This window comes from Salvia splendens, chromosome 7, assembly GCF_004379255.2.
Source record: "Salvia splendens isolate huo1 chromosome 7, SspV2, whole genome shotgun sequence".
Lineage (NCBI taxonomy): Eukaryota > Viridiplantae > Streptophyta > Magnoliopsida > Lamiales > Lamiaceae > Salvia > Salvia splendens.
In genome coordinates this window covers 13,327,166-13,349,925 of record NC_056038.1, presented here as the reverse complement: position 1 = coordinate 13,349,925, position 22,760 = coordinate 13,327,166, and the positions used below count along the sequence as shown (strand labels likewise).

The 22,760-nt window shown below is 41.7% G+C and overlaps 2 long non-coding RNA genes across 2 annotated transcripts; both read left to right on the top strand.

Annotated features, from left to right (window-relative positions):
- Positions 1–9,283: 9,283 nt before the first annotated feature.
- LOC121741387 lies at positions 9,284–10,632 on the top strand. Its single transcript, XR_006037849.1, has 3 exons — positions 9,284–9,303; positions 9,381–9,456; positions 10,594–10,632. It is a non-coding gene; the product is annotated as an uncharacterized LOC121741387 (long non-coding RNA).
- Positions 10,633–17,636: 7,004 nt separating this feature from the next.
- LOC121741482 lies at positions 17,637–18,938 on the top strand. Its single transcript, XR_006037881.1, has 3 exons — positions 17,637–17,656; positions 17,734–17,809; positions 18,900–18,938. It is a non-coding gene; the product is annotated as an uncharacterized LOC121741482 (long non-coding RNA).
- The last annotated feature ends 3,822 nt before the right edge of the window (positions 18,939–22,760 follow it).

Genomic DNA, 22,760 nt, shown 5'->3' with positions numbered 1-22,760 from the left:
AGGTGGGGTGCATTTAATCCCACACTATTTTAGGGACTTGTTAAAAAAATCTCACCAATAAAGCGTACCCAAAAAATCTCACCAATAATCGTTTGCGCTTACGAGTATCTGGGCCAATGAGGGTGATTATAAAAGATATGGGTAACATATTGATTTGATGATTCATAAGTATTTCCTCCAACAAAATCAACACGGTTGTCAATTCATGACGCCTACGTTCACCCTGATGAAGCAAAACATAGATTTGTAACTAAACGAAAGGTGTCTGAATTAACATAAAATCCTTAAACATGTTCAATATCAGTACAACACCACAGCTTCAACAAAAAAGGACCAAACCCATTAAGAAGAGTGAGTATACATATGCACAGAGGTGCTGCCACCAGTCAGTCAAATATAATCAACCTCTCAAATGTCCCGGATCATATTCAATTCTACACAAATATGCAGCAACTAATTCTTTGTAGTATAGTATTCAAACCCACATCAATGTTCATGAAGCACAGCAAAATTTTTAAATCACAAGCAACCCATAGGATGTGAATTATCAAATACAATCCAAAAAACATAATCCAAGCCAGCAATCAGTTATAAAAACTGTAGTTCAAACGAGTTCAAACATCCAAGAATTGGGCATTCATTCGGCCATTTGCCTGAACTAATTCATAAAATCAAATTAGCGACCCGTCAGAAGGTTGAGATGAAGACCTGTAGAGCAATTGACACTCCGCATAATTTAAAATTCAATACAACCCATGTACCAAGATCAACGTCTGCATCCTAGATTAATAGCTTCGTACACATTAAACCAAATCCGCCCACGTCGAATTGGGTAAAATTGGGTACGCATCGAACTAATTTAAACCAAATACGCACAGTGTGTACCTTACGTATGTCGTCTTCAACAGCCATGTAGAATCGAGCGAGATTCGACCTTATATGCCGATTAATCGACATATTAGTTGAACGGCCTGCACAATTTGAACGGATTTCAATTCAAAACAAAGTAATACGCGTTCAGATAGGAATTCCAGTAAATGGGTGCACCTCAATTCGTCGACGGCGTTGTTATTGAAAGAAAATTGACGGTCGTCGTGGGCAATTTGAGGACCTTGTGATATATCAAATTGAAATTGGGGCTAAATTCGAAGGAGGAGGGAACAAGGGGAGGGGTGTATTGGACATTTGAGAAAAATGACGTCTAACCAGAAGAACGGCATAGTTCTTTATCGGGGAGTAAGGGCGGGGTAGGAGAATATGGTTTTGGTAGGTTGCTATCATAATTGCTACCGGGTCAGTGGGTATATCTCGGGTATTTGAGGTTGTATATCATACCAAACAAAGCTATGATAGTGGTAAGATAGTGTGGCCTATCAAGGCCTAACAGACCAAACAAACGAACCCTTAGAATACAAGGGAAGATCTCTTAAATTAAAGAAAAACATATGAAAGAGATCTTCGAATTATTATAAATAAAAATAAATACAAAGATTTTATGAACATCTTGAAGCATATTTACGACATAATCCACATGTGGGAGGTGCCTCTCTTGGTCACAGAGTGTGTGTGTTTGTATTGAAGAGGAGAGGGGTGTCTACCTAGCGAAGAATCCATGAACCCTTTTGTGCCTGATGTTACTTGGTTGGTATGTCCTCTTTGTGTGACAAATCATAGGCTCACTTGATGATGATTCGTCTCCTGTAAGGAGCCGAAAAGAATATAACATATAGTATCAGATGCCAAATGGAGTAACTGAGAAAATTATGGAGAATAAATGGCAACTTTAACTTTGTTAAGCGAATTGATGACATATATGAAACCACTCGCTAGCAACCAACATCAAAGATAGAGAAACACGACTGACGCACGCACGCACACGGTTCGATAACCGCCGGTTCACCGTTCAAGATTTCCTTGAACCTGAACCGGCCCGCCAAGGTCCCCGGCGGTTCCGGTCCCGGTTCAAAGGCCGGTTCGGCGGTTCGTAAAATTTTTTTTTTCTTCTCATTTTAGTGTTTATTTCAACGAGACTACAAGTCACAACTTATAAGTTACAATTTACACTTAATGTTGGACTTGAGCCTTTGGGTTGAAAAGAGAGTGTATTGGTGTTGGAAATACAAGATATATGTTGGAGGAGTATTTTAGTTTGGAAGAATTATTTAAGGGGACAATGGGTGGAATATTGGGGAAGTGATTTAGGAGATGTTGGTGTGGGGAAAACTAAGACACTCTTTATTTCTCAAATTCTCTCAACTTCTCAACTTATTCAAAATGTTACAACTCACCCCTATTTTATAGGCATCCTAACACATTCTAGAATTTTCTACTTAATTCTTTTTATATTCTAAATATCTAGATTTTTCTCCATAAAAATCAAGATGTTTTTAGATAACATCTACTATATTCTAGAGAATTCTATCTCTAGTTAATTCTTCCAAAATATCTACATATTTTTCATCCTTAATTCTAGATCATTCTATAATATCTAGATATTTACAAAATCAACTTTATTAATTAATATTCCAACACCCCCCCTTTAACTTGATTTGTTATTCCAAGCAATGTCCTGATCTTGATAAAATCTTCATGCTAGAGGGGCTTTGTGAAAATATTGGTAACTTGGTCTTGTGATTTCACATACTCAACTTGAATCTCCTGATTCGCAACACATTCTCTGATGTAGTGGAAGCTCGATGTGCTTGCTCCGGTTGTGAAATACTGGATTTTTGGATAGCGCAATCGCCGACTTGTTGTCCACACAAATAGTTATTGGCTCCTTTTGTGACCACCCGAGCTCCGCCAATAAACTTCTGAGCCAAACCGCTTGATAAACACTGAAGATGGCGGCCACATATTCTGCTTCGCATGTTGATAGTGTGACAATTGACTGTTTCTTAGACATCCAAGTGAAAGCAGTGTCTCCCATGTAGAACACATATCCACTTGTACTCTTTCGGTCATCATTTTCTCCAGCCCAATCACTATCGCTATAGTCAACAAGCTTGTAATCATTAGTGTGTGAATAAAATAGGTCATAGTCGATCGTACCTCTGAGATAGCGGAGTATCCTCTCTGCTGCCTTGAAGTGGGAAGTAGTTGGATTTTCCATGTAGCGACTTACGAGCCCAGTAGCGTACAATATATCTGGCCTTGTGCAAGTTAAGTACCGTAGGCTTCCAACCAAACTCTTGTATAGTGTCGGATCCACCTTTTCTCCTTTGTCATTCTTAGATAGCTTGACCCCGCACTCCACCGGCGTGTTGATTGGCTTGCAATCCTCCATTTTGAATTTCTTCAGAATCTCCTTTGCATAGTGTTCTTATGTGATGAATACTCCATCTTCAAGTTGCTTCACTTCCACACCAAGGTAGTATGCCATCAGCCCAATGTCCGTCATCTCGAATTCGTCATTCATGGCCTTCTTGAATTCCTCGAACATGCTTGGATTGTTTCCTGTGAAAATGAGATCATCCACATACAAGCACACTATTAAGACATCATTTCCTTTACTTTTCACATAGAGCGCATGTTCATGTAGGCATTGGGTGAAGCCGTTATCTTCAAGATACTTGTCGATCCTGCTATTCCATGCCCTTGGTGCTTGCTTTAGCCCGTACAAGCCTTTCTTCAACTTTAAAACTTTGTCTTCTTGGCCATTCACCACGTAAACATCAGGTTGTTTGATGTAGACTTCTTTATCAAGAAATCCATTCAAGAAAGCCGACTTTACATCCATTTGATAAATCTTCCATCTATTTTGGGCTGCAAGAGAGAGTATTAGTCTAATAGTTTCCAAGCGAGCGACAGGAGCAAATACGTCATCATAGTCGATTCCGGCTCTTTGACTATATCCTTTTGCGACGAGTCTTGCTTTATATCTTTCAACTTCACCATTGGAATTCTTCTTAATTTTATACACGCACTTAACTCCAATGGCCTTGTGTCCCTTTGGTAGTGTCACCAATTCCCACGTATCATTCTTCTCTATAGCCTTAATCTCTTCATCCATTGCGACCCCAATTTTCACTTTCTGCAGCTTCTTCATAGTTGACTGGTTCACAATCAGCAAATAAGCAGAATAAGGTATGATCTTTTAACCTTTCAGTGTCGTCATACATTTCAGCCAAATTTCGTGTGCATTGTGTGGCTCTTTCGTTCAAGAAAGATGGCGGCGAGCCTCCAACAGATGTAGCAGGAGTTGCAGGTAGAGTTGTTTGTTCTTGTTGCTCGTCTCTTATTTGCTCGTCTATTCTTGGATCTCCAAATGGAGGTATGGAAGTGGTGTCATTGTCCGAGCCGAAATCCTATACCCCTTTTTCATCGAACTCCACGTCTCGGCTAATCATTGTTTTCTGCGAAGTTGGATCATATAGCTTATAGCCTTTAGTGTTAGAGTCGTACCCGATGAAGATGAATGGCTTGCTTTTGTCATCGAGTTTACTCCTCATTTGATCCGGTACATGTGCATAGGCTTTGCTCCCGAACACTCTCAAGTGTGCGATCCCTGGTTTTCTTCCGCTCCAAGCTTCTTGAGGAGTCATTCCCCACACACTTCTGGTTGGAGACCGATTAGACAGGTATACAGCGCACGCCACTGCTTCTGCCCATAGCTCCTTGGGAAAATTCTTCGTCTTTAGCATACTCCGAGTCATCTCAATGATAGTCTTGTTCTTTAGTTCGGCCACTCCATTCTGCTGGGGGGTCTTGGAACCGTTAATTGCCGCTGAATTCCTCTTTCTTTGCAAAATTCTTGAAACTCACCGGATGTGAATTCTTCACCTCGGTCGGTCCTCATTGCTTTGATCTCTAGACCGCTTTCATTTTCTACGACAGCCTTGAACCTCTTGAAAGCATCAAATGCTTCTGATTTCTGCTTCAAGAAATATACCCATGTTTTTCTTGAAAAATCATCGATAAATAGTAGGAAATAATTATTTTTACCGAGGGAGCTTGGCTTGATTGGTCCACACACGTCTGCACGGATTAACTCCAATGGTTTCTGAGCTCTCGAACTCGACTCCTTTGGAAATGGCTTTCTGAAGTGCTTCCCAAGTAAGCATCCTTCACAGAGTTGATCGGGATGCTTGATGGGCGGTAATCCTCGTACCATTTCTTTATTTGATAGTAATTTTAAGCTACCAAAATTCAGGTGCCCAAATCGAAGATGCCACAACCAAGACTTATCTTTGTAGCAAGCTTGAAGACACTTCACCACATCATTTTGCACATTTAATAAAAACATTCTATTCTTGGACATTGGCACTTTGGCGATCAAATTATTTTTGCCATCTCTTATTGAAAGGCCATAATCTTTCATATGAATATTAAACCTTTCTCTAAGAGTTGTCCAAGACTCAAAATATTATTTTTCATATTGGGCACGTAATATACGTTAAAAATAAAATCATGAGCTCCATTCTTCAAATGAATTAGTATCTTGCCTTTCCCTTTAACTGGAATTTTAGATTCATCACCAAAGGAGACGTTACCACTTACTGATTCATCAAGCTCCACGAACATGCTTCTGTTCCTGCACATATGATTGCTAGCTCATGTGTCGAGGTACCACGTATCATCTTTTCTCCCAGCTTGTCCTTTATAAGCTAGAAGGACACAATCATTTTCTTCATTCATATTCTCCACGTAATTAGCCTTCTCTTCAACTTTTGATTTTGCATCTCTGCACTCGGAAACATAGTGCCCATATCTATGACAATTGTAACACTTTATTGAAGATTTATCGTACCTCGACTGTGGGGAACTCCTTCCTCGTCCCTTATTTGGGAACTCCTTTCTTTCTTCATTATTTGCAAAATATCCTCGTCCACGTCCACGAGCATATCCTCGACCACGACCGCGCTTTTGTCTTTGTCCGCAACCTCTTCCTTGTCGACCACCACCATTGCCCGAACTTTCTTCTTTCTCCTTTGGACTTACTTGCAACTTTAGAAGTGATACAGCAGGTTTGTACGCAGGTGTCGTGTCAAGCCAAGGATGGATCCTACTGATCAGGATGGAAATCCCAGCTATGCCTGAACCTGGTATCAATAATTCTTCAACCCACTTTTACTGACTAGTATAGTGGATGTAAGGGTCGAATCCCACAGAGATGAATGCGCTTTGGAAATTGTAGTGATATTGTGGAAGGGTTGGTTAGATACCACTCTTGGGTTGAGATTCTACCTAGACAAGAATTAAAGATGGTACTCTACTAACTAGGAAGGGTGAAAGATGATCGACATGTAGCTGTGTACGTGAGAGTAGGGAACATGGGTTTCAGGAAATATGTGGAAGGTACTGGGTTACTATTAATGGCTAAACGGAATATCAGAGAATAAGTGGTAGTTGGGTGGCTATTCTGTCAGATCTGTAAGGTACCAGCTGAAAAGTAAAGGACAAAAGTAAGAAGTAGTTAAAAAGCAAAAGTGGTCTCAAACTTGGATGTAGATGTTATCTTCTTCCACATGAATTAAATCAGATCAACAAACTCACAATTCAGGAACAAGAATTGCAGATTAATAACTTCACAAAAACAGATCTACGATTAAAACTCCAAATCTAAAGATTAACTATCGGAACTGAAATTAAGCTTACTGGGTGACATGCAAGGTGGCAGAAATCACGTAAACTAGGCTTCCACACTTAACCATTTCAGATCTAAAATCTAACAGCTATCTAAACTCATGAACTCATATCTATCAATTCAGAAATGAAAACATGTTCGCAGCATTTGAAAATTACCGTAACAACTAGATCTAAGCTATCTAGGCAGAAAGAAACAGAATCAAACAGGAACCGATGCACAAAAACGACTTCATATCATAAAAACGTTTGGATCACAACTAAGACTTCAAAGTAAGCAAATATTGAAAATGTAACCGATCCAACGTAAGAAAACAAAGTGCGATTAACTAAGAAAGCAAATAAAGATTGTTTTGCCACTCCGGGCGATGGAACTGCTGACACTACACAACTCGCTGACTGGAATGAGAGAATGTGAAACTCCGACGAACTGATGAAACTCTCAGGTGACCATGGCTGTGGCGAGGAACGAGAATATGAAAGAATAGGTTGAAGGACTGATCTGCCGAGAGAGAACTACTCTAACTAAGAGTGTTTTTCCTCCGGTTCTTTTCTCTCTCTCCAAGTGGCTCCCTTTTATATGGAGGCCTGCCCTTGATTTTTAGGGTAGACCCTCTTCGCGAAATGAATCTTTTGCCCTTACTTGTGGTTGATCTTCCCAGCAATCCTTCTTCTCCATCTCGAGCCCTTTTGGCATGTATACTGGTCAGCATAGCAACATTCTGACGCCCTTTTCACCTGAGTTGTCCGAGCTTTTCCATACTGACTAGAACACTTTCCATGCACACTTTAGCAACTGTTTTGCAGATATATTCCAATTATGCACATCATACTGACCAGTAACCAAGGCCTAGAATACGACTTATCAAGAAGTTGCTCCACAATTTCTTGCTTCTTCTTTTGTTTCTCTTCATATGCTTGTAGCGATCCCAACAAGTGATCGATAGTCATTTCCTCCAAATCTTTTGTTTCTTCTATTATCAGTACTATGTGCTCAAAATTAGGGATTAGAGAGCGCAATATTTTTTCCATGATTCTAACATCCTCCAATTTTTCACCATTTATTTTCATTTGATTTGACACCGCCAAGACTCTTGAAAAATAATCCGAAATTGATTCGGACTCTTTCATATGTAAAGACTCAAATTCTCCTCTTAAAGTTTGGAGACGTACCTTCTTTACTCGCTCCACACCAACACACGAGATTTGGAGCTTCTTCCACGCTTCTTTGGCGGTACTTGCACTCGAGATCTTCTCGAAATCGTCGTCCCCTAGAGCTTGGTATATGAGATAGAGAGCTTTTCTGTCTCTCTTTCTCGCATCTCGCAATCTATCCCTTTGTTGTTGGGATAGATCGGTCTCGTCTTGCGGCTCCTCGTAGCCACTCTCCACGATCTCCCAAACGTCGTGGGCTCCCAATAACGCTTTCATCTTGATACTCCAATTATCGAAACTGCTCTTATTGAGCATGGGGACTTGGAACGACGACAAGTTAGTCATACTATAGGTACGAACTTATGGCTCTGGTACCACTTTGTTGGAAATACAAGATATATGTTGGAGGAGTATTTTAGTTTGGAGGAAATATTTGAGGGGACAATGGGTGGAATATTTGGGAAGTGATTTAGGAGATGTTGGTGTGGAGAAAACTAAGACACTCTTTATTTCTCAACTTCTCTCAACTTCTCAACTTATTCAAAATGTTACAACTCACCCCTATTTATAGGCATCCTAACACATTCTAGAATTTTCTACTTAATTCTTTTTATATTCTAAATATCTAGATTTTTCTCCATAAAAATTTAGATATTTTTAGATAACATCTACTAAATTCTAGAGAATTCTATCTCTAGTTAATTCTTCCAAAATATCTACATATTTTTCATCCCTAATTCTAGATCATTATATAATATCTAGATATTTGTATTATATCTAGATATTTATAAAATTAAGTTTATTAATTAATATTCCAACAATTGGATGATTCCCTTTTATAGCTACATGTTCTTGGATGTGTTGCTCTTTCTTTCAATGTGAGATAAAACTCCTTATTTATAACTACATGATACATCTCCATCATCTTTGTTTATATTAGTTTATATCTTGACTATCTTCTATTATTATAACTTCACAACAAATATAATTACATAAAGTATTATTCTTTAATTCTTTATCATTATCGATTTGTTTGTGTATAAGTTTATTTGTATGTTAACTAATAAATATCATTATACACATTAAGAGAATAATTATTATACAAATTGTATTAATCTAGCGATAACTATAATATGAATAATTATTTATCTATATACAAATCATATTACTCAATAAGTGTTTATTCTTATTGTAGTATCCGGAAAAAAAAAATAGAATTTTATCTTTTTAAGTAAGGTTTGATTTTTTTTTGTGAATATCTTGTTTAAGATATGGTTTGGAAAGTCTTATTTGGTTTATATTATTTTTGTGGTTATGTTTTTACCTAAGCAATGTGTAATTGGGATAATTAATTAATTTATGAATTAAATATCTTAATTAGCTAATTTTCTCTCCCTCTCCCTCTCTCTTTTTTCGAAACCTTCTCTCCCTCTCCCCACTATTTTTTCTCAACCTCCCCACTCCTCACAACCGATCCAAAATAGAAAAACTATCTACTCTCTCAATCTCTCCCTCTCACCATCGCTCGTTCTCTCTTCTCTCTCGCAATTGTTCTCAACACCGGTAAGGTTTCTCTCTTTCTCCCTCTCGGTTCTCTTTTTCCACTCACTCCCTCTCATCGATTTCTTGGATTCGTCAAGGTGTTACTCTCTCTCGTACCGAATTGGAGTCGGAGTAGGGAAGGCTTTCGAACTACATTTGAACTCTCCGGGAAAGGTAACCCAAGACCCTAACTCATGCCAATTTCGAAAACACATGCATTTAGGACGAATTTGGAATGTTTTAGATGCTGAATAGGTTTTGTGGCTTTGTGTTTGTGTTGAGATGTTTTTGGTAGTGACTGACAGTGGGTTCCGACCCCTTTTTGACTGATCAAACGATCTCCTTTTGGTACGAAATTTTAACTGTATAAACTTGGGTGTGTCTTCTGTGTGGTGTGTAAATTTCAGCTTCATTGGACGTCGGATGATTTTATAATGATTTTTGTAAGTAAACTGCGCAGTTCTGCGAGATGTACGTTTCTGGGTGATGTGTTTTTGTGCAATGGGTGTGAATCTGGGTGTTTTGATATTGTGATGTATGTGGGTGTGATTGGCCAGGGGATGGCTCGGAGGAATTAGCGTTTGGTTCGGGTGGTTTGTGTGTGTTGGCCGAGAGACTTAGGGTTTGGCCTAGGGTGGTGTAGTGGAGAGTTTTGGAGGTTTGATCTCATGTTTTCGGGTGTGTTTTGGGATGTAGAATGTGTGGTGTGAGTGTCGTATAAGGTTTGAGAATCGTTGGTTGGGGGAAAAACTGGTGTGCACTTGATCGGGCCAGCGGCCGAGACGCCGAGCCAGATGCCGAGCCAGATGCCGAGACAGGTGCCGAGCCAGTGCCGAGAGAGGTGCCGAGACAGGTGCCGAGCCAGGGCCGAGCCAGACGCCGAGACATGTGCCGAGCCAGGCGGCCGAGACGGTCGGCCGAGGTGCCGAGCCAGGCGGCCGAGACGGTCGGCCGAGGTGCCGAGCCAGGCGGCCGAGACGGTCGGCCGAGGTGCCGAGCCAGGCCGAGACACCGAGCCTTTTTCGAACCTTTTCCGAGCCAAGTGAGCCGTTTGCACAAGGAGGGTATACCGGGAGTACGAGTGTTTCGGGTGTGTGTCGTGTGCGCGTCGTGGGTGCGTGGTATGCGTGTCGGGTGCGTGCGTGGTGTGTTTCGGACGTGTGATTTTGTGTGATTGACTTATAAGATGTTGTTAAGTGTGTGTACGTGTAACGTGCTAGATGTTGAAGTCATCCACGTAGGAATCATGCATTGTCGTTTAAACCTCGTCTTTCCTGACTCTAATCATGACATTTATTTATCTTTCAAAAGGGTGATCTTTTACGAGGAAATTGTGGTTGAAGAAGGGAACTATTTAAAAGCTAAGCAATTGAGGTGGGCTTTTCTACCCTACTATTTTGTGGGTTATCTTTAATACGGACTCTGTTCCGGAAATGTTTATGGAGGTGAACTGTTTGTCTTGCCAACCGTTTTGCTTTGAAACCTATCTGAAGTGGTTTACCACATATGTTTAATCGAATTCGGGTCTGTAGGGCTGCGAACCCTCAGGCTAGTGTACACGAGACCGGGAGCCATCTGAGAGCAAGTTGGCCGGTCTAGTTGACCTGGGGTGTGGCCACGCCCCTTATCACCCGTTGGATCAGATAGTGTATGATGGTGGGAATAAGGGTGGTAATATCTGAAAATGACTGCGCAGTCGAATTTATGAAATATGTTTTAGTGTACTTGGGTTATTTTCTTTACACTTAAAACCCCAAGGTTACACTGTTATGGCATGACAAACTATGATTTTGGCGTGTGTCCACTGAGTGAAATAGGTACTCAGCCCTGCATGTTGTTTTCTTAATGTGCAGGTTGAGCGACGATGGGGATGACGGATGTTGAGCAATTAAAGCCAAAATTGTGTTTTTACTTTGCCTTTTGGATGGTGTCGTGTCGTCATACCCGGCATTATCTATCTCTTGGTCTTTTCCGCTGCTTTGTAATCCGATACAATGTTCTTATTTAAACTCTGATTACTTTAACTTTAGTAATGTCGTCACAGTACAATGTTTTGAAGTGAACTTCCTTTTATTAAATGTTTTCGGGTCAAGTATTCTTGTTCTCCCCCTTTCTTCCCCGCTTCTTTATTCCTCCCCTAGTCGCGGTCCACCGTACTTCCTATCCTTAGGAAATGCGGGCGTGACAGAGTGGTATCAGAGCCTAGGTTTTCTTTCTGCTCTGGATCCAAGAGTCTTTTTCTGTCTTGAGTAAGTTTTCAAAAGTGTCATTGGCTCAACATCCGACTCGTCGCACTCAACCTGAGATGAGGTAATGAAAAATTGGGGATTTTTGGAAAGTTTAAGTAAATATTGATGTATGTAGAAGGGTACAAAGTTATGTGAAAAGTTGGAAATTATTTGTGTTATGAACTGTTATTGTGTGTTATGAACTGTTATTGTGTGTCGAATTTATATGAAAGCATGTGACTGATGTGTGATGATATGATGACGTGAATGTTGAGGTGAGCTTGTTATGTGAGAATGTGTTGGCCTTTTGAATGATTGATTTTAGACGTAAGAGGTTTTCACTAGTGCTTCTTGGACCAATAGTAGATAAGAATTTTTGGCTTTTGAACACCAACGGGTTGGAGTTAGAATAGCGATACGTCTGCTTTTGCACATCTTTCTCTTCTTCGGTTATGCCTCTGTATTTATACGCGAGGCGATTGTTTTTTTTAGATGGCACGTATGATCCGAACCCCGCGACGGAGTGATCGTGATAGACTTAGGGCACAGAGGGTGCTCAGAGAGTATAGAGTGTATCGGAAGAAGGATCACATACCGTTGATCGAGTTCGTAGCACACTTCGACACCCTCTGGAGGGCAGCTCAGGAGTTCGGAGTGACGGAGCATGATGGCATTGAGAAGCTAATAGAATTGCTCCCTGACAGTTGGAAGGAGTGGGCTGAAAGAACGGCGAGGAGGTACACGTGGCGTGAGCCCGTTACCGATGACATGGTGGGCGACATGGCTGGCTTTCGGAAGGCCGTGAGCACTGGTAGACTCTCGCGAGGAGCAGCCCCCACAGGATGTGCAAGAGAGGATCGTGTATCAGGACAAGTACGTGAGCATGTACGAGGGTGAGCAAGGGTTTGAAGATGACTATGAGGAGGAACCCGAGGTGGCTCCGCAAGGGAATTCCGAGGAGGACGATGACGAAGATCCGAAGGAAGGGCCTATGGATGAAGATGATCGAGTCGTAGTCTAGAAATAAAATAGTTCGATGTCTTTTTAGTTTTTGCTTTTAGTGTGAACAGCTCTTGTGAAACAACGTTTAACCTTCTTTCTTTTAATGAGGATTTGAATTTGATTTATATCCTATGTGTTGTATCTTGAACCACACGAAGTTTTTCTTTTTGAGAAATTTTTGAGAAGGTGGTAATTGTGGATGATATTTGTAGTAACACTTTATGGATATTGAATCAGAATGCCGCCAAGACGTGGACGCCACCCACGACAAGGACCCAACGCTGAGGCACCACCTCCACCACCGCCTCCACCACCACCTCCACCCCCGCCTCAGCAGGAAAGATTCATAGTGACGTTCTCCAGGCAGAACCCCCCTAAATTCGATGGACAAGGAGATCCATCAAAAGCTGAGGAGTGGATACGCGGCCTCGAGCGTATTTTTAGGGTCATGGAGTGTACAGATAGGGAGCGCATTGCTTGCGCCACCTTTCAACTATCAGGTGCTGCCGATTACTGGTGGGAGACTCGGCAAAGAACTATGAATCCTGCACGCCTGGAAGCTCTATCATGGGATGAGTTTAAAGTGGAGATTGATAACAAATATGTCCCAAAGACGTACAGACGGGCCAAGGTGGTAGAATTCCACACGCTGAGCCAAGGCCGAATGACTGTAACTGAGTACGACCGAGCCCTCGCGCAGATGGCACGATATGCGCCCGAGTTGATGGATACCGACGAGAAGTGGGCGGTGAAGTTCCGGGCCGGGCTCAAAGATGAGATAAAGGCCGCTTTGGCTAGCCGAGGAGAACTCTCCTACTCGGAGATCTTGACTTGTGCACTGGACGTGGAAGATGCACTCCCTAAACCAAGAGTAGTGGCGACCACAAACGCGACATCCCTACAAGCTCAGTCAGGTCATCAAGAGAAGAGGAGGTGGGATGGTGATCAAACTCAGTATGCTGGCAAGAGGCCACAACACATGAGGAACCCACCCTACAATGGCGGGAGACAGAATACCCATCACCCGGGGGGAAACTTTCCGCCGAGGAACCCTCAATATGGAAGGTGTGTCAAGTACCACACCGGAGAGTGTCGAGACCCCAGGTGCTTCAGCTGTGGTGGAAGTGGCCATTACTTCCGAAGTTGCCCAAATAAGAACATGGGAACGGGGACGAGACAGAACCAGTTAGGCTTCCGTCCACAATCCCAGGCACTACCTGCACCTCAACCGCAACAACGCCGCCAAGGACTGCCGTCGCAAGCAAGGGCCTACGCCTTGAAGGGGAAGCAGCCGGCAAACGGGAAAGAAACCTTTGGACAAGGAAACTTGGCAGGTATGGGCACACTTCTCAACATGCCTATAGTTGTCTTGTTTGATACGGGTGCATCGCATTCCTTTATATCAACTTCTTGTGTGGATACTTTAGGATTACCTACTATTAAGACCGAACCCACTATGAGTGTGACCTCACCTGTAGGCGGGACTATAGATATATCCCGATCTTGTGCGAGTGTGAACTTTGGAATAGGTGAACTCAGTTTATTGGCTCTTAATTTGCAAGTAATGACGATGGGGAGTGTAGACATAATCTTGGGTATGGATTGGTTAGCGGAGAACCACGTTACCCTTCATTGTAGAGAAAGGGAAATTTCGTTTGAAACCCCAGGAAAAGAGCCGACGAAGTTTTACGGAATCTCAATGAGCCGACGCAAGTCCATTGTCTCCGCGCTGCAAGCCACTACAATGATGAGGAAGGGATGTCCAGCGTACCTTGTTTATTTGAATGGGGAGGAGAAGAAAGACAGGAAGATAGAAGATGTGGCGATAGTGAGTGAATATCCCGATGTCTTCCCCGATGCTTTGCCGGGACCCCCACCCGACAGGCAAGTAGAATTCACGATCGATCTGGAGCCCGGATCGGCACCAATATCCAAAGCACCTTATAGGATGGCGCCAAAAGAGTTGGAGGAGCTTAAGGTGCAACTGCAAGAGCTACTGGAGTTGGGATTTATTAGACCTAGCGTGTCGCCATGGGGAGCACCAGTTTTGTTTGTAAAGAAGAAGGATGGATCGATGAGGATGTGCATCGACTATCGAGAGCTAAACAAACTGACGCTGAAGAACAAGTATCCACTACCAAGGATAGACGACTTGTTTGACCAACTTCGAGGGGCAGGAGTCTTCTCTAAGATGGATTTGAGGTCTGGGTACCATCAGCTGAGGGTTCGGCGAGAAGATGTACCCAAGACGGCTTTCCGAACAAGATATGGTCATGATGAGTTCGTTGTGATGCCTTTTGGACTGACGAACGCCCCGGCAGTGTTCATGGACCTTATGAACCGCGTGTTCCATCCATATTTGGATCGGTTTGTTCTAGTTTTCATCGATGATGTGCTCATTTACTCAAAGAACGCGGAGGAGCACAAAGAGCACCTGAGAACCGTCCTAGCAACTCTAAGGGACGAGAAACTATATGCCAAGTTCAGTAAATGTGAGTTTTGGCTCAAGGAAGTGAACTTTCTTGGACATATAGTAACCTCAGATGGAATTCGTGTAGACCCGGCCAAGGTGGAAGCTGTGCAGGAATGGAAGTCACCTTCTACACAAAATGAAATTCGAAGCTTTTTAGGACTGGCGGGCTATTATCGAAGGTTCATTGAGAGATTCTCGAAGATAGCAAGGTCAATGACTCAACAACTGAAAAAGGGAGTCAAAATGAATTGGAGACCAGAGTGTGAGGCGAGCTTTCAGTTGTTGAAGGAGAAATTGACCACCGCACCAATTCTAGCTGTGCCGGAGTCAGAGACTGACTATGCGGTGTATACAGATGCGTCGAAGGTGGGACTTGGATGTGTGCTTATGCAGAAGGGGAAAGTGATTGCATATGCATCGAGACAATTGAAGCCCCATGAGCTGAACTATCCGACACATGACTTAGAACTGGCAGCCGTGGTACACGCACTGAAGATCTGGAGACATCATCTCTATGGAGTCCGTTGTGAGATATATACGGACCATAAGAGTCTAAAGTACTTCTTTGAGCAAAAGGAGTTGAACATGCGCCAACGTAGATGGCTCGAGTTGGTGAAGGACTACGATTGTGGTATAAACTACCATCCGGGAAAAGCAAACGTAGTGGCCGATGCTCTTAGTAGGAAATCTCAATCTCAGCTGGCCACCTTTCTTACTACCGAGGAGAGTTTAATCCAAGAGTTCAGTAAGATGCGGTTGGAAGTAGTGAGAATGCCCGAGACTGTGGAAGGAATAATAGCCACGTTGGTGATGGAACCCGACTTAAGAGCCAGAATTGTGGAAGCTCTACGGCGAGATACGTTATTAGAAAAGATTCGCTCAGAAGTGAGGGCGGGTGAACCCGGAAACTTTCACGAGGCAGCGGATAATGGTCTCACATACAAGGGAAGGTTGTGTGTGCCTAAGGATGAAGGCCTGAGGATCGAAATCATGAGAGAAGCACATGAAACCCCATACGCTGCACACCCAGGAAGCACCAAGATGTATCAAGACTTGAAGAGGCAATTTTGGTGGAACGGTATGAAAAAGCATGTTGCAGCTTTTGTGGAGAGATGCCTAGCATGTCAACAAGTAAAGGCGCTACACCAACGGCCCTATGGGAGATTGCAACCCCTCGAGATTCCAGAATGGAAGTGGGAACATATTGCAATGGACTTTGTGACAGGACTGCCAAAATCCCAGCGAGGAAACACTGTGATTTGGGTGATTATAGATCGCCTCACCAAATCTGCTCATTTTGTACCGGTTCGTGCTACCTATGGATCCAACCAGTTGGCTAAGATATATGTGCGGGAGGTTATACGTCTGCATGGAGTACCAGCGACAATTACATCCGATCGCGATGCTAAATTTACTTCTAGATTTTGGACGAGCCTGCAGCGCGAGTTGGGGACTAAGTTGAATTTTAGTACTGCCTTCCACCCACAAACCGATGGGCAGTCAGAGAGAACGATTCAAGCCTTAGAGGATATGCTGCGGGCCGTGGTGCTAGATCGAGGCTGGGGTTGGGAAGAAGTATTGCCATTGGTTGAGTTCGCTTACAATAATAGTTACCAAGCGACTATCAAGATGGCTCCATATGAGGCATTGTATGGAAAGAAGTGTAGATCGCCACTTTATTGGGATGAAGTGGGTGAGAGAAGAATTCTCGGACCAGACTCTGTAGAAGAGATGATAGAGATTGTCCGACAAATCCGTGGGAGGATCAAGGAGGCACAGGACCGACAGAAATCATATGCTGATGTTCGGAGGACCGATTTACATTTCGAAGTCGGAGAAAAGGTCTTTCTGAAAGTTTCCCCTTCTAAAGGAATAATTCGTTTTGGAGTGAAAGGAAAGCTGAGACCCCGATTTATCGGTCCGTACGAGATTTTGGATAGAGTCGGCGCGGGTAGCATACAGATTGGCCCTACCACCAAGCTTTGGGAATGTGCACAACGTCTTCCATGTGTCACAATTGAGGAAGTACGTGTTTGACCCCACCCACATAGTTCACCAAGAAGAGATGATGGTCCTAAATCCCGACCTAAGTTATGAGGAGAAGCCCGAGGCCATTTTGGATCGAAGGGTGCAAGAATTGAGGAATAAGTCAATTGTTTCGGTGAAGGTACGGTGGAGGAATCATGGAGTCGAAGAAGCAACATGGGAATTAGAAGATAAGATGAGAGAGAAGTTTCCGAAGCTGTTTGAGTGATCTAGGCAAATTTCGAGACGAAATTTTTTTTTAAGGTGGGAGGAATGTAGTATCCGAAAAAAAAAATAGAATTTTATCTTTTTAAGTAAGGTTTGATTTTTTTTTGTGAATATCTTGTTTAAGATATGGTTTGGAAAGTCTTATTTGGTTTATATTATTTTTGTGGTTATGTTTTTACCTAAGCAATGTGTAATTGGGATAATTAATTAATTTATGAATTAAATATCTTAATTAGCTAATTTTCTCTCCCTCTCCCTCTCTCTTTTTTCGAAACCTTCTCTCCCTCTCCCCACTATTTTTTCTCAACCTCCCCACTCCTCACAACCGATCCAAAATAGAAAAACTATCTACTCTCTCAATCTCTCCCTCTCACCATCGCTCGTTCTCTCTTCTCTCTCGCAATTGTTCTCAACACCGGTAAGGTTTCTCTCTTTCTCCCTCTCGGTTCTCTTTTTCCACTCACTCCCTCTCATCGATTTCTTGGATTCGTCAAGGTGTTACTCTCTCTCGTACCGAATTGGAGTCGGAGTAGGGAAGGCTTTCGAACTACATTTGAACTCTCCGGGAAAGGTAACCCAAGACCCTAACTCATGCCAATTTCGAAAACACATGCATTTAGGACGAATTTGGAATGTTTTAGATGCTGAATAGGTTTTGTGGCTTTGTGTTTGTGTTGAGATGTTTTTGGTAGTGACTGACAGTGGGTTCCGACCCCTTTTTGACTGATCAAACGATCTCCTTTTGGTACGAAATTTTAACTGTATAAACTTGGGTGTGTCTTCTGTGTGGTGTGTAAATTTCAGCTTCATTGGACGTCGGATGATTTTATAATGATTTTTGTAAGTAAACTGCGCAGTTCTGCGAGATGTACGTTTCTGGGTGATGTGTTTTTGTGCAATGGGTGTGAATCTGGGTGTTTTGATATTGTGATGTATGTGGGTGTGATTGGCCAGGGGATGGCTCGGAGGAATTAGCGTTTGGTTCGGGTGGTTTGTGTGTGTTGGCCGAGAGACTTAGGGTTTGGCCTAGGGTGGTGTAGTGGAGAGTTTTGGAGGTTTGATCTCATGTTTTCGGGTGTGTTTTGGGATGTAGAATGTGTGGTGTGAGTGTCGTATAAGGTTTGAGAATCGTTGGTTGGGGGAAAACTGGTGTGCACTTGATCGGGCCAGCGGCCGAGACGCCGAGCCAGATGCCGAGACAGGTGCCGAGCCAGTGCCGAGAGAGGTGCCGAGACAGGTGCCGAGCCAGGGCCGAGCCAGACGCCGAGACATGTGCCGAGCCAGGCGGCCGAGACGGTCGGCCGAGGTGCCGAGCCAGGCGGCCGAGACGGTCGGCCGAGGTGCCGAGCCAGGCCGAGACACCGAGCCTTTTTCGAACCTTTTCCGAGCCAAGTGAGCCGTTTGCACAAGGAGGGTATACCGGGAGTACGAGTGTTTCGGGTGTGTGTCGTGTGCGCGTCGTGGGTGCGTGGTATGCGTGTCGGGTGCGTGCGTGGTGTGTTTCGGACGTGTGATTTTGTGTGATTGACTTATAAGATGTTGTTAAGTGTGTGTACGTGTAACGTGCTAGATGTTGAAGTCATCCACGTAGGAATCATGCATTGTCGTTTAAACCTCGTCTTTCCTGACTCTAATCATGACATTTATTTATCTTTCAAAAGGGTGATCTTTTACGAGGAAATTGTGGTTGAAGAAGGGAACTATTTAAAAGCTAAGCAATTGAGGTGGGCTTTTCTACCCTACTATTTTGTGGGTTATCTTTAATACGGACTCTGTTCCGGAAATGTTTATGGATGTGAACTGTTTGTCTTGCCAACCGTTTTGCTTTGAAACCTATCTGAAGTGGTTTACCACATATGTTTAATCGAATTCGGGTCTGTAGGGCTGCGAACCCTCAGGCTAGTGTACACGAGACCGGGAGCCATCTGAGAGCAAGTTGGCCGGTCTAGTTGACCTGGGGTGTGGCCACGCCCCTTGTCACCCGTTGGATCAGATAGTGTATGATGGTGGGAATAAGGGTGGCAATATCTGAAAATGACTGCGCAGTCGAATTTATGAAATATGTTTTAGTGTACTTGGGTTATTTTCTTTACACTTAAAACCCCAAGGTTACACTGTTATGGCATGACAAACTATGATTTTGGCGTGTGTCCACTGAGTGAAATAGGTACTCAGCCCTGCATGTTGTTTTCTTAATGTGCAGGTTGAGCGACGATGGGGATGACGGATGTTGAGCAATTAAAGCCAAAATTGTGTTTTTACTTTGCCTTTTGGATGGTGTCGTGTCGTCATACCCGGCATTATCTATCTCTTGGTCTTTTCCGCTGCTTTGTAATCCGATACAATGTTTTTATTTAAACTCTGATTACTTTAACTTTAGTAATGTCGTCACAGTACAATGTTTTGAAGTGAACTTCCTTTTATTAAATGTTTTCGGGTCAAGTATTCTTGTTCTCCCCCTTTCTTCCCCGCTTCTTTATTCCTCCCCTAGTCGCGGTCCACCGTACTTCCTATCCTTAGGAAATGCGGGCGTGACACTTATCTATCAAGAATATATTCACAAATAATAATTTTATTTATATAAATTATACTACATCTATTAGAATAACAACTATTATACAAAATCATACTATTATTCTACTACTAATATATAAACTATATTATACCACTAAACAAATCATTCTTTAGTTATCTATTTTTATCATTATTATACCAATTATATTAATTGTTGTTTTTTTAACATTTTAATCAATATATTGAGAAAAATTAGCAACATACTTACATTTAAATCTAATTATTTGAACACGTCCACATTCTATAAATATACAAATTATTTGCAACATGCAACATTCAAATTTAATTAAACTATTCTAGTTGATGCTATTATTATCTATAAATTTGTCTTAGAAAAAGAATCATAACAAAAATAAAGATAAAGTTAGTGAATAATAAAATGTAGTAAAAAATAAAGAAAAGTAGAAAACAAAAGAAAGTTTTGTATCCCTCATTGGAAAAAGATGAATGAATGATCTAAACATGTAGTTATAAAAGAAACTTCAACATATTTTGTCTCACATTGAAAGTGAAACAAAAAATATTCAAGGATGTCTCTATAAAAGAGAAACACCTAGAATGGTTTCATAAATTCGCAAGCCCATCAAATATATATGGGTTATTATGAATTTCTTGTACTCATTTATTTGTAAAAATTGTTTTTAAAGATAAAAATCAATTTTTATGAATAAAAAATATATTTTTTTAAATTTCGGTTGAACCGCCGGTTTAACCGTTGAACCGGCGGTTCCGGTTTCGCATTTCGTTGAACCTGAACCAGATCGTGTGAACCGTCGAACCGTCCGGCGGTTTGGAACCGCTGCACCGGTTCCGGTTCCGGTTCCGGTTCCGGTTTATTAATTGGCGGTTCCGAACCTGCGGTTAACCGCCGGTCCTGTTCGGTTTGTGCATGCGTAGGCTATCCTCTACTAAAACTCAATTACTATTTGGAAAAACCGAAAGATTTGAAGGTTTTTTAAAATTAAACAATTTGAAAGCAAGTAAACAACTAATTGCAAATAAATCACGGTGATAAAAGTATAGAGATAAGGGGATTACAGGGATGTGCATCATGCATCAGTTTACTATAGGCTTGCTCAAAGTCTAATCATCTCTCTACTAAATGTTATTAAGCATCAAAAGTCCGAAAGGTCTTTATTTTTTGTTGTAATGTAGGCTCTTTGGTAGGTGATGAATATTTGGCTAAAAAGTGACTCAAAAATAAAAATATCCCAAGTAGAGTTAAAGTGACTCCACTTTTAGATATCTACGGAGGAAGGTGAAACGATCTTCGTGACATCAGTGCCTAATCGCCTTCCTGCGCCAAAATTTAAAATTCTAGGATTTATAATATTCCTTTTATTTTTTTCATTTTTTAGCTTTCTCCCGGTTAGAAGACAAAAGTGCACAGTAATTTTCTTTCACTTATTTAACTAAAACCATGCTTAAAATAAAGTAGGAAAATGAAAGGGTTTGTGAATTAATGGTAGAAAATCTTTAAGATTGAGTTTCATTTAAATCCCTACTAGGTATGTCCAAAATTTTGGAAAATATTTTTACTGTTTTCTAAAAATTAAAATTTATTTTTATTTTTTTTAAGTTTTCTTAAAACAAAAAGTAAAATAAAAACATTTATTCCAAGTCGTGGGTAATTTTCGGAATCCACTTGATCAATTGCTCATGTACTAAACTTAGTAAGTAAATTTTTGAGAATTTCCCAACAAACACTTATTTAACTGATCAAGCTAAGTATACGTAGTGAGATTTCTCTGGCTACACAAACTGCCGATTTATTTACCATTATCCTTTTTATGTGGATTAACAAAGAGAAAGTTATAAAGTAGGATACTCCCTGAAACTTTGTAGCTCCTAGGATGTGGTGGATCACTTGAGTTGCAAGTTTGCACTTGCTCTTCTGGATTTGACTTGCTTCAATGTCCACTGAAACATGAGAAGTAGTACTTTCTGCCCAGTTAATCATCCTTGTACCTCTGTACTTTTGGGTTGCAACTTCCTTTTCTCCTCACAGTCATCCATCTTCTGGTTCTCGTTGCCCTTTCAGAGTTGACTGGATCAAGTGGATCTGAGTTTCTTTTCAACTTGATCAGTTCAAATGTCGGCAAACTTCTATGGGAACGGTCATCACTTGTGATAGAGACACAACCAAACTGATCTACAAGGACAAGAAGATGGATCCATTGATCATTCCAAGTGGGCTAATTACAAGAGCTAGAGCTAAGAAGATAAAGGAGTCCATGTTGCTTTTAGTTGTTGAAATAAAAGCCCAATTACAAGACCATTCTACATTGGCCAAGTGGTGAATATTAGGTCATCCACAACGCTGTCTCTATACCGTCTCTTAACTACTATTTGAGCACTATTTGAGGGCCCCACTATTTGAGGGCCCCACTGTCCACAACGCTGTCTCTATACCGTCTCTTAAACCGTCTCTTAACTACTATTTGAGCACTATTTGAGGGCCCCACTGTCCTTTTTGCCTCCATCTCTTAACTAAGAGACGGAACCTGCAACGCTCCGTCTCTTAACCGTCTCTATACCGTCTCTTAATTACTATTCATTCAATTTAATTTATAATTTTTTTTAAAAACCCAATTCAATTTAAACAAACACACTTTATTAAAATTAAAACAAAATAAAAAAACACACAAAATAAAAAAACACACAAAAAAAACACACAAAATAAAAAAACACACAAAATAAAAAAACACACAAAATAAAAAAACGCACAAAATAAAAAAAAAAACTAATCGGAAGGGCTAATCATCCTCCGGAGGCGGTCGAGGTTGAGGGGGAGTCGGAAGGCCAAGTTGTGCTGCCATATGCACAATTCCGTTCCACCAGGCCGCGTATTGGGAGTGCGAGAAGCGGGAAGTGTCCGCCATTGTGGCGGTCATGTACGCCACCATAAGTGTCGCGAGCCCGATCCTGTGGCCGGCTGGCTTGATTCA